At 41.3% G+C, this 12,994-nt stretch overlaps 1 protein-coding gene across 4 annotated transcripts in view; it reads left to right on the top strand.

The window, feature by feature from the left end:
• The window catches only part of RAP1GDS1 (Rap1 GTPase-GDP dissociation stimulator 1), a 98,747-nt gene that overhangs the window by 20,309 nt on the left and 65,444 nt on the right, over positions 1-12,994 (top strand). The gene's annotated exons all lie outside the window — the stretch shown is intronic.

The raw sequence follows: 12,994 nt of genomic DNA, 5'->3' as shown, positions 1-12,994 counted from the left end.
CAGCCAGTGTTCTCATTAACAGCATTCCTTAAAATCCTGGTTGAATGGGAACCCTGGTTAGCCTTAGCTGTTGTTGAGACTGGTGCCTCAATCACAATAAATTGAATGAAGCAGAGCTTTCATGGAAGGGAACATGTGGTCTTGTCACCTGCTCCCTGCTCTTATAACAGAGCAAATGAACTTCTGCGACCAGATAATGCAAATTAGAAAGCTTTGCAGTATTATTGTGCACAGACATTTGTAGGGACCAGATTAATGGGGGGGGGGGCACGCAGGCTGCAGGAGGAGAAATGCAAAAAAATGCCTCCATCCATCTTTCACTGATGGATTCCTTCCATCAGCAGATGAACACTATTAGGTGCTATGCTATGTTTGCATGTTAGATATATAATGTAAATGCCAAGCATTTGAATTAATGATGTTACTAATGTGACAGCTTCATTATAATGAGGTTTCATATTTCCCTTTAACCGTGCCACCTGTCATTCATAAACTCAACTATTTGTGATCTACTTTGTGGCAAACAAGAAATTTTGACGGGACTTAAAGTATTTGAGAACTTGGAGTTAGACAGAATTGAAGTCATTCTTGTTGCGTTTTACTTTATATGGTCCATTGCCAACTGCACCAGTTAGGATTTCCTTAACAAACTTCAGCACGGAGGCTGCTATTAAATGTCATCTCAGAGAGCAATGCTATCGCTTGACAGTTCCATAGTCTCCTAAGAGTTCTTGCATATTTATTCTGGAATAGATTGAATGGCATGTTGTTGTTATTGATGTGACCTTCTCATGCTGCTTTTGATATGGAAGGTCTTTTTTTGCTAACGTCAAATGATTTGTGTTTCAAGAGAAGAAATCAGAAATGGTCATTTGGCTCAGGAATGGCGAACCTGTGTCCCTTCATATGTTGTTGGTCTTCAGCTACTACCTTTGGCTATTCTGACAGGGACTGATTTTATTTTACTATTATTTAATTTAAAAGGGTTAGTGCTTCTTGCTGTTAACCAGAAGGTTGGTGGTTTGAGCCCACTAGGGATGGCTGTGGGCAAGATTTCTGCATTGCAGAGAGTTGGACTGGGTGATCCTTGGGGTCCCTTCCAACTCTACAATTCTATGATTCTGTATCCTATCACAGCACACAAGCAGCCATCCAGACACTGACTAAGTCGAGACCTTCCTGGTTTCACCTAGGCAGTAACTTCCAGACCAGGCACTCCCAAACTCAGCCCTCCAGATGTTTTGGGACTACAACTCCCATCACCCCTAGCTAACAGGACCAGTGGTCAGGGAGGATGGGAATTGTAGTTCCAGACCATACCCAGATTGGAGTTGGAGTCAAACAACATCTGGAGGTCCATCCTTCATTAGGCCATATAATTTTGTCTTAGGTGGGGCTGTTGTTCCAGTTTTAAAGGCTATAGTTTAATTAATGGCTTTGCTCTTAATCAATCCACTTTTTAAATTGGTTAATTAATTTTATAGCATCTTGGCACAGATGGTATTTTGAAAACGTGAAGATAACTGTTTGTCTAGAATTAACACCACAGAGGGAGAATTTGTGGAAATATCTTAATCCCAACACTCAAAATCTACCAAGGGTATGTGTGTACACACTTTCCATTGTGTGCGCACAAACAATTTTAAATTTGCCACCACTGAGTTTCCTTTCACAGAGAATAGCTCTTGCTTAAAATCTGCAGCAAATGCCTTAAGAATTAATCAATAGGATTAATCCATCAGTGCTTTTATCTCCATATGTATGAAGATTCATGTGGTAAAATAAGGTACATGCAAAGGTGGAAAGTTTCAAGTGTAATTCTATTTCTACAGAGAGTTAAATAAGACTGAATTTAACCAGCACTTGCCTGGACACATTGTTCTGAGCACCATAGATAACATATATAGGAAATATAATAATAAAAAATATAGAATAATAATTTATTATTTATAACCCGCCCATCTGGCTGGGTTTCCAGATGCTTCAACATTCCTGATGAACAAATTTTAAAGTCATTTTGACTCCTGTTCTCTGTACACCACACATAAAGAATGAAATATTTTTCAATAAGGGTAAAATTTCGGAAAGAATGATAGGAAGCGTTTCTGTCTACCCTTGCAGCATTATATATAAATAGTAAAACCCTTCGGTCATACGCTTTCTTTTGGCCAGTTAGTTTTTTGGGGGTGGTAAAATCTTACTTCTAAGCTCAGGTCCATCATTGCACGGTGAGATAGTAGGAATAAAGGAGGGCTTTTGTCTTTGTGGCGGGGGTATGTGGAGGAGATTTCCAAGGGCCCCATTTCCCACCACACATTGTAAAGCTTTTGCACTTTCCTCAGCTACTGAAATTTTCGACAGGAGTGGATGAAAAGCTTCTCTGCCAGGCTGGGCCTCAGAGGCTATAGAAATTTACTGGCAGAAGGATCAGTATGGCTTATGGAGAGGGATCTATTCTTATTGTCTTCCCTGAGGCCTCATGTGATTGTCAGGGAGTATTTACTAAAGCACATTTTTGACATTTATCTCACCATGGGGTGGTTTAAAAAAACACTGCCTGGCGTTAGCCAAACAGTTTTGTGAATCCACCGTGATAATACCCTTGCAGCTGCCCATATTTGTTGGTTTACTGCACTTAGGTTTACTACACTCTTAATATGATTTCCTAGGCTATCTGAATACAGAGTGAGACCTGGTTAGCTTCAGTAGTACCACCACTGAAGTACCATCATTTCCCTCCAAACCATTTTCTGGGTGTGATGAGCCATTTACTTTGCCACACACCTGATGGGTATGTTTAGCCTGGTAGAAGAGAAGACTGAGAGAAGATATGATAGCCATATTCAAATGAGATAAAGCTTATTTTCTACTGCTCCCGAGGGTAGGAACCGAACCAATGGATTCAAATGACAAGAAAGGAGATTCCAACTAAACATTAGGAAGAACTTTCTGACAACAAGAGCTGTTTATCAGTGGGATGAATAATCTCAGAAGGTGGTGGATTATCCTTTACTGGAGGCTTTTGAACAATGGTTGGATGATCACATCATGATTAAATCTATACTTTAGTAATCAGATACCAATCAATCTAAGAGGGGTCTTAGACGTATTTCCAGTTTAGGAATTGATCGGTCATTCCAGTTTATGCCTTTCAGCTTGTTTTGCTCATGCAGATTGGGTTGATGGGGATTCAAAACATCTGGCAGGCCACAGGTTCCTCATCCCTGTTCTAAATGGGAAAACACACATTTTATAGTTCTGCAGCCCACATAGGTACAGTTTCACATCTGCAGCCGAACTTCATTGCTTGCTTGCTTTGTTTTCTGCTAAGTAGGTTTTGAAATTGTAACAATAGCTCGTCATCTCAAAAATTTATCAGCCAGCTTTTAAAAAATAAAATCTCGAATATTGAAGTGTGGTGATTCACCCAGCTGCGCATGTGGGCTGGAACGTGTTTTCTGAAAATAATCACTATCACTTGCTTTTGGCATCATACAGCTCTCTTGAAATGAAACTGCAGATGTATCCGGAAGGTTAATGGCCACTTAGAACTGCAGAGATTTAATAGGATATCAGTAAAGTTACAGGGAAAGAATGAAATAGGGTTAATACTGGGGATTTTAAAGGATCACTTTAATTTCATCATTTGATTGGAGTGAAGCTTTGAGCCACTCTTGTTTGAAAGTTTAATAGAAGCTTTATTCCCAGGAAAGCCTTGGGTTGATCCTATCAGTTGGGCATTTTCATATAGATGCATTATGTTCCTGCAATGGAAAACAGACCGGTGTTGTATAGTAATGAAGGCATTGTGTGATGGGCCATAATGTTTCCATACACCAGGGTGAACAAACACCCTGTTGGGGCTGAGAGAGACCGCTGCCTGAAACTGCAGGCAGTGTAGACAGTATAGAACTACTATAAATTAGCCAGTGGTCTAACTTAACAACATCGGAATCTGCCTTAAACTGAGCTAGACCAATGGTCCATCCACCTCAGTTTTGTCTACACTAACGGGCAGCAGGGGTTCAGTGGAGAGCCGGTGTGGTGTAGTGGTTAAGAGCGGTAGACTCGTAATCTGGTGAACCGGGATCGCGTCTCCGCTCCTCCACATGCAGCTGCTGGGTGACCTTGGACTAGTCAAACTTCTCTAAAGTCTCTCAGCTCCACTCACCTCACAGAGTGTTTGTTGTGGGGGAGGAAGGGAAAGGAGAATGTTAGCCGCTTTGAGACTCCCTAGGTTGTAATAAAGCAGGATATCAAATCCAAACTCCTCCTCCTCAATCAGGGCTCTCTCACAACCTTTCCTGGAGAAGACTGGTATTGATCCTGGACCTTATGTAGGCTAGGTAGGCTAGACAGATGCTCTGTCACTGAGTGACAACCATTGCCAAAAAAATTTAAGGTGCAAAGTGAGTTGAGCTTACACATGAAGGCCACTATAAGTTGCTCCATGTAGTAGACAAGTCCTTGGTATGACAGATAGGTGGGCAACCCTGCCTGTCAGTCACTTGCCTGTCAGACGATTGATGAGTGGGTTGGTTCTACCCACCTATCAAATTCCCTTATGCAGCAGTTCCCAAACACTTAACAGACAGTTGGCGTTTGGCAACCTTTGCGTATAGAGCTGGCAGAGTGATGAGCATAAGGCTGGCATGACTCCTTTCTGCAGGGAACTTGGTCATGCAGCCAATCCATCCACTTCTTAACCAGCCCCACATCTAATGTCACCTCAGGTGTGGGGCAGGTGGCCCTGTTTGGAGGGAAATGGCCTCGAACCAAATTGGAAAGCTGTGCATAGCCAAGTTTGTCCCATGTGCCACTGCTTTGAGAAAGAATACAAGCACCTGTCTGCCCAGTTGGTAGCTGCTCTGGATCTTTGATAGGTTAATAAGAGGGAACCACATCTGAAGGGCCACAAGTTCCCCATACTTAGTGTAACTGATGGTGTGCATAAGTGACAAAAGCTATAACATTGAGGAGTAGCCTGTAAGTTCACCTGTGGCATTAGAGCTTCAGAATCAATGATAGATTGCAGAAATAAGTAAGTGTGTGTATATGTGTGGTGGCAGACTTGGTGATGCTAAATGAGTATATGCTATTTTTTTGTTTTAATTTTTAGTGGAAGTTGGCAATTCCACCCATATTCATTTATATTCTTTAGTAGTCTCAGCAGGAAGAAGCTAACTACCCAAAATCCAGCTTACTTTGGTGCTTGGCTAGCTCAGATCTGAAATAATGTTTTGTTTTGTTTTGTTTTGTTTTTTGTGAGGTATGAGACATTGTTGAAGTTGCCACCCTGGTTTTGCATTTTCCCATAATGGAGGGGAATGGGTTGTGATAAGAGCCCTCGTCTGCAGCTATCATTTTCTTTGCTAAGACGATTCCTTAAAAGCAAAGATGATTCCTTAGCTGGCAACTTCACAGTTCTTATGTGGTGAAATGAATCACAGCACTGTACCTTAAAACATGTTTCTTCTGCAGAAGATGATAATTAGCTGGGCTGTCCCCTGAGGAAAGAATGAAGCCAGAGAGAATTTACATGTTGTTGGTTTCACTAATTCTGGCATGTTTCCACCAGCATGTCCACATTTGTGAATGCCTGAAAATGGATCTCTTTTTGCTGTGCCTGTATTTGCATAATTCTTTCGGTGAAGAGTCTGGCATAGAGATACAGATTCTTTGCTATAGTTCTATAGATTATTATTCTAGCAATGAAAGGTCTATCCATTGGGATACATCAGAATAGTTTTGTTTTTCCCCCAAATGACAACAAGCAGTGCATTGCTCATGCCCACGCTATTTAATGAAACTAATTCTGTACCTAAGATCTGTAGACTGCATCCCTCCTTCTTTGCTTACCATGGCTGATTGATTACTACCTGCTGAAGAGTCTTTTGTTGTGAGCAATTCTGATGTAGATTTAGCTATGATTACAAAGGATTTTAGATTGTCTTTACCCATTGCGGACGCCTTTTGTTCCTAATGCCAGTTTAAAAAGCATTCCCCAAACCCCAATTAGCAATCTGCCCATGCCCTCTGTTTCTCCAGAGCTTTGTTGTTGTTGCTCGATTTAAGATGTATATATCTTGCAAAGCAAATAAACATGGCTGTGCCAATTTTATTTACTTAAATAAATGAAAATCCCCAAGACTCTGAATAATGAAAGCTTGGCTAGATGGTAATGTTTGATTGAAAACAAACATAAAATATCCAGTTAAAATCCAGTAGATGAAATATAGGAGGAATAATAATAATAATGGCTAATCTCTGACTCAGAAATGGGGATTAGCCCAGTAAATATTGCCTTGGACATTTTTTGGTAGAGCTAGCAACCACTTTGGTTGTAACTTTTCTAAGCTCATTTGCAAGGGTGCTGATGTTTGCTGTTCTCCAATAAGCAAGCTATAAGACATTAGGCAAAGTAAAATTCTTCATTCTCTTTTTGTTTACTAGAAAAGCTACATAGACCCTTCAGCTTTTATTGTCATGTTTGTTGCATTACAGCTTGTATGTCTTTTATAGAGAGAACAACATATTCTCAGTGGCATAAATTATCTATAATCCTTTCGATGACTATTTCTGCTTCTGATTTCAAGCTTGTTATATTAGTGAAGCAATAGCCCTGTTTGGACATAATCCCAAAGTGTGCTTATTTGAAGGGCTTGTGACCCCTTGTCCTTGGCCACAAGAAGATCAGAATGTTTTGCTTCAGTTTTTAACTAACCACAGTTTAGCATTACGTATGTCTTAAGCTCAGCAAACTGTGGATAGTTTTAAATTATGGCATACTGGAACAAGCCATGTGTGGTTTATGAAGCTGGCATGTTTCAGTAAACCATAGTTAAAACTAACCACAGTTTAGTGTTTGGATGTAACACCAAGCTTTGGGTAACTGAAAGCAGGAGCAGAGGTTTCTGATCTTCTTGTGGCCATGCCAGAAGTGAGGATTGGATGAGGGAGTGCATGAGCCAGACACTTGTTCACAAGGCTGTTAATGTGTCTGAACAAGGCCATTAAAGTGTGATCAGTGCTGCATGTTGATAGTATCAGTGAATTCCTTGGCTGGGATATAGAACATCTTTTGCATGAGTGGACGGCACTGCTGCTGGCATAGGGTTGCTGTCCCACAATTTCTTCTGATTCTGTCTTCCAAGTCTAGCCCTCTCCTGCATTATACCTCATGTTATTCTTGTTTTATGATCTTGAAGAGGGTAAGACATCACAGCAGGACTAGGAAGTAAAACAACTCTGCAGCACAAGCAAAGTTCTGATTGCACATCTTTGGATCCAGTCCTTTATATTGTTGTTTTGTGACCTATAATTATTATTTATAAATTGCAACAGAATGCATTTCATTTCCATGGATAAGAATTTGTGTGCTTTTTACATTGTTTTCATTGCACCCGCCTTGTTACCGCCCTACTCTTGACATGTTCTTGCTACCTAACACTTTCGTCCTCTAACCACTTTTTATCTCATGAAGCAGAGGGGAGATCATTACTAAAATAAAACACGATCATTAACTGTAAGTTTTATTAACCCTGATATTCATCTGTAGAGTTGCATGTACTAATGAGGCTATGCCTTCTCAGCCGCCTCATTTAAATTCTGATTCAGCCATGAAATTCACTGGGTGTTCTTTTGCGTGTCACTTTCTGTTAGCCTAACCTACCTCACGGATAGTTTTTAATGAAGATAAATTGGACAGGAAATACTGAAACTATACAAGACTGTTTATTGGGGTAGCATGTATGAAGTATATATAAAATAACTCCCCATTTTACTCTTCTCAGAAAATTAACGGACAGAGAGCATCCTTATCTAGAACGGACACTCAACTTCTCTCAGTATTATTTTCCTGGGAAAATGGTTTTTGTAGTTGGAAACGCCAGTATATTTCTGACAGTGCCACAAAGTTTTCAAGCCCTGCAGCTTTCTTAAGCAAGAATTTATTGCAGCCAAATTGGCAGATAAGCCAAGTCAGATACATTGCCTCTGAATTCAGAAAGCAGACTGGAACATTATCTTGACACCTCTAGGAACATAAAAAACTTCTCTGCAGTAGAGGCATGATAAGAAGGCATGTCTTCTTGTAGCAGTTCTGGAGTAGTCAAGATTGGCCACTTACTACTTGGATTGACAGACTTATATTTATTTACTGTTATAGGTAAATATATTATTATATATTCTATGTGTACTCCAATTTTCAGCTAATTGTCTTCCAAAGTTGCTCACATCAATTTAAAAGGAGAAATACCGTATTTTTCGCCCTATAGGGCGCATTGGCCCATAGGGCGCACCTCGGTTTTTTGGGGGGGTAGGAAATAAAAATAAATACCCCCCCAGCCGCGGGGCTGGGGCGGGGGAAGCCCAAGCTTCCCCCGACCCCAGCCCCCAGAACAGGCTGCTATCCGCAAGCCTTGCGAGCCCGGCGGGAACTCCCGCTGGGCTCGCAAGGCTTGCGGACATCTGCGCGAAGCACGAGGGACGCTCCGGAGTGCGCTCCGGGCTGCAGGCTGCTGCCCGTAAGCCTTGCGAGCCCGCGGGAACTCCCGCTGGGCTAGCAAGGCTTGCGAACATCTGCGCGAAGCACGGGGCTCGCTCCGGAGCGTGCCCCGTGCTTCAGGCTGCAGGCTGCTGCCCGCAGGCCTTGGGAGCCCGGCGGGCACTCCCGCCAGGTTCCCAAGGCTTGCGGATAGCTTCCTGAAGCCTGGAGAGCGAGAGGGGTCGGTGCGCACCGACGCCTGGAGAGCGAGAGGGGTCAGTGCACACCGACCCCTCTCGCTCTCCAGGCTTCAGTGAAAGCCTGCATTCGGCCCATAGGACGCACACACATTTCCCCTTTATTTTTGGAGGGGGAAAGTGCGTCCTATAGGGCGAAAAATACGGTATATCCAGTAATATTGGATGTTTCTGGACTGATCTTTTAGTTAAGTCAAATAGGAAGCTGACCTTCCCATTCTAACTCTGTATTGTGTTCACCAGAGTCGAAAATACCTTTTCTGGCCAGCATATCTTATCTCCTATTGGGCCAAATGTGACAGTTTTTGAAAGTTTAAAGAGCAGCAAAAGACTGTTTGCAAAAGGGCTTTGAAATGGGGAAGTAGAGGAGGTTTGATCGTTTGCTTCCACCCAGTAGTCCTAATCTAAACTGCTCTACATGCCTGCAATTTGCATTGCCAAAAACCCCAAAACAATTTTTTTTCGAAAATGCAAATTGCAGGTGGCCCAGTCTGGATCAGGACTTCTGAGGATTTGATGACATCAGAGGTCCACATTTCAACTCAGATTCTAGGTAGGTTGCAGAGAGGCACTTCAAGGACTAGAAGATGTATAGTAGTTCTGGGGTGGGGAACAGATTGATTTTCATATGTCTTGATAAGTAATAAATTTTCCCTGGCAGAGTGGGCTTTGGGGGTGGGCACCCTAGCTGACACCAATAATAATAATAATAATAATAATAATAATAATAATAATAATAATAATAATAATAATTATTATTATTATTTATAACTCCACCCTCCCCTACCTCATCCAAATTGATGCTTTCAGACTTCCGCTGCAAAGCAACTGGCCAGTGAATTTTTTGCTTCCTCAGACACCTCTAGTGGTCTGTTATATCACTCCTTTGTGATGCTTAAAACAGGAGTGAAAATGCTTTTCATAACTAACACTTTGGGGAGCTGGAGGAGATACATTGCTGCATTAAGATGTGCTTGGAATCTTCTTTCAGTACCTTTAGAGAACTGGAATAATATTTGAATAATTACAAGGATGCTTCTCATGGCATATGCTCTTTCTCAAAATACAACCCAGATCCTTTCTGCATGAGGGAATACTATAAAACAAGCCTCTTTCATTGTTGTGCTTTGTTTTGATTTTGGCAGTTCTATCTTTCTGTTAGGTAGAAATCTACCTGCTTGCCTTCTTGTTGGAGCAATTCGTTTCTGCAACATCAGAATTAATTTTTAAAGTATTATACGGGGGACCCATACCGGACATCAACGCAAAGGATTTTTGGGTGGTGTTGTTTGATTGTGATGTATCTGAGACCAAGTTGCGGAAACAAGGCAAAGTTTGATATGTATCCTTGATAGTTTTAGGTAAAGGTAAAGGGACCCCTGACCATTAGGTCCAGTCGCGGACGACTCTGAGGTTGCGGCGCTCATCTCGCTTTATTGGCCAAGGGAACTGGCGTACAGCTTCCGGGTCATGTGGCCAGCATGACTAAGCTGCTTCAGGCGAACCAGAGCAGCGCACGGAAACACCATTTACCTTCCCACCAGAGCGGTACCTATTTATCTACTTGCACTTCATGCTTTTGATCTGCTAGGTTGGCAGGAGCAGGGACCGAGCAACAGGAGCTCACCCTGTCGCAGGGATTCGAACCGCCAACCTTCTGATCGGCAAACCCTAGGCTTTGTGGTTACATGCTCCTTATTTCCCCAAGCAGCATCAGGTCCAGAATGCAACAGTGTGTAATTTCCTCTAAAAGAGAATTTATGGCTTCTAAAGCTGGTAGCCCATCTTCTAATCTTGCATCAGATTCTGAAAGAACAATTCTTGCAGCAAAAGCTGCACCCAGTTTTAGCTAGCTCCAGCTGTAAACATCTGCTTCCTCTGCCAGTCTCTGCCTCATCCTAAATTCAGACTGCTCCATACCTTTTTTTTCTTGAGACGGACACACACATACCCCTATAAATCACTGGTTCCAGACTCTACCAGCAGGTAAATTACCAATTCAGGAAAACATTTCTAGTCACTTTGAGGAAATACATCAGCCAATCATCCCTGTCTTTTAGCAAGCACTCAGCAGAACACAGGATGGTTGCTTATCAGCCACAAGGAGAAGTGGAAGGAAGCTTTGGGGGAAGAGTTTAATACTGAGGGGTGGGGGTGCAATGCAACCAAAGAAGCCATGAGCTTCTGACTTGTTTGATCTAGTGCGTCACTTTGAACTGGACTCCCATTACGAATCTCTCAAAATATATGAGACACCAAAGGAAATGAGACTGTTCAATTATCTACAGCAAGGAAGAAGTGGAATTGAAGCGACTATATTTTAGATTGCCTCATGTGGATGCCCCATTGGTTAGCAATCCTGTAGCTATGGAGTTGTTCTTCTTCATCTTCTTCAGGAACAGCTTAATTGAATAAAATAAAAATAAAAGGTGTACTATATCATTATTCAAGCTAACAATTCCAATTCCATATACTTACCTAATGTGTATAGGCATTACTATTATCCAAATACATAATATATTTTAACCTGCTGGCTGGAATGCTGAGGTGAAAATGTCCCCTTAATCAAGGTTTAAGAACTGATTGTTTTTCTTGATTGCTTTATTATGATGCTGATTTTGAAATGGTTTAAAATATTTTTTGAGCTGAGTTACAATGACAGATGTCCCCTGCTGTCTTGTTTACTATTTTGCTGGTTGTTTTCTTATAGATAATTTTCTATGTATTTTATGCACTGTAAACTACCTTGGAATGGTTTTTACCCTGAATACTGCATAAAATGCTTTAAATATAAACAAATAAATGCTTTACACTCTTGTTGTTCACATGCCTTGGCATTTGCAAGAGATAGGCATACCACAAAGTTGTCATATGGCAGGATTTGGATTAGGATAATAATTGTGTTACTTAGCAGATATAGGAATTATTTATCATTGTTTGAGGGGAGACATACCTCTGCTTTGCTGACTTAGCACTGTGGTGTGCATTTCATTCCCCTTCAGTTTCAATAGGACTTTCTTCCAAATAAGGACAGTTGGAATTACAGTCTTAGTGGGCATGGAATCTGAATTATTCCTTGTGTCTTTTTAAAAGGCTAAGCCATTCACATGTAAGGTTAGTCATCATGTGGCAAAGAGAAGGAAAAACAACAACTAAGCTGCAGCTGTTAGCACTTACTATGCCTCTTGAATAAACAGAATATTTAAGGTGCTAGTGCCAGGCATGCTTTATGGGAACATAAATGTGCATCCACAGAAAACCTATTTTAAAATATGATCAGGGGGCAGAGTATTCGTTTCATCATTGGAACTTCTTGGCCTCTTTCTTTTTCATTCCTGAAAGTTTCCTCATTCTCTCACAAAATGGAAAAGAGTAAAGTAGCTCAATTGCTTCTGTATCCAGTTGTGTTTGGCAATTGATTCTGTAATAATTGGTTATGTTATAGGGTAAGGGTTAACCTCAATATAGCTACCCTTGTACAGGGTCAAGGTATGAGATGACTTCTATGATGGTGAAGATTTTTTTAAAAAATAAATAACTACAAATAATATTTTCTGATTCCAGCTTTAGTCCTGTATAATCAATTATTGTGTGAGAGAGCACAACATAAGCTAACTTTAAGTCTTTGGATGAAAGTGATGATATCAATGTATTCTAGAATCCATGTCATATCAGAATATAATAACTATAGTGTGCAAACTTTTGAGTTCTTCACCAGGCTAGAAAGAAATAAAACAAAGGAGAGGAGGAAAGAAAATAGGCTGATGGTGAAACCATGGAGCCTGCATCTGGTCATAGTCCTTAAGATGCAGTGTGGGAGAAGGTAGCACATTAAAATGAGGTGTTAAAATGATTGTTAAAATTAAAATGAACCTAGGCAGGTTTCTGGTTGGACCAAAAGCTGCTGGGAAGAAGGAACAGTGACTGAGACTTCATGGTTCTACTGTCAGTTATCTCCAGTGTTAGAAACTCGGTTATATTAAGATAGGCGCCAAATGGCTCTTCAAACCAGGGTTGGAGTCGCTGCTCCTGATCTAGCCTGATGCAGAGTTCTGAAGAACTCAAAATGCCCAGTGTTTTGTGGCATTTTTGTTGGCCTAATAAAGGTATTGCCCTAATACTGAGTTTAGAATGCCTTTTGCTTGTTGTGTGACTTGGTAGTAGTGGTGGAAGTGAGTGTGTGGCCTGTAGCCAACTGGCTGCTGTGGGTCTGTTGTCTCTCCCCCCCCCCAAGAGAGTCTTTGCCCTGTTG

The sequence above is a fragment of the Podarcis raffonei genome, chromosome 9 (assembly GCF_027172205.1).
Source record: "Podarcis raffonei isolate rPodRaf1 chromosome 9, rPodRaf1.pri, whole genome shotgun sequence".
Classification (NCBI taxonomy): Eukaryota; Metazoa; Chordata; class Lepidosauria; order Squamata; family Lacertidae; genus Podarcis; species Podarcis raffonei.
Note: the sequence above shows the minus strand (reverse complement) of the source record. Positions and strands in the feature narration are given on the sequence as shown.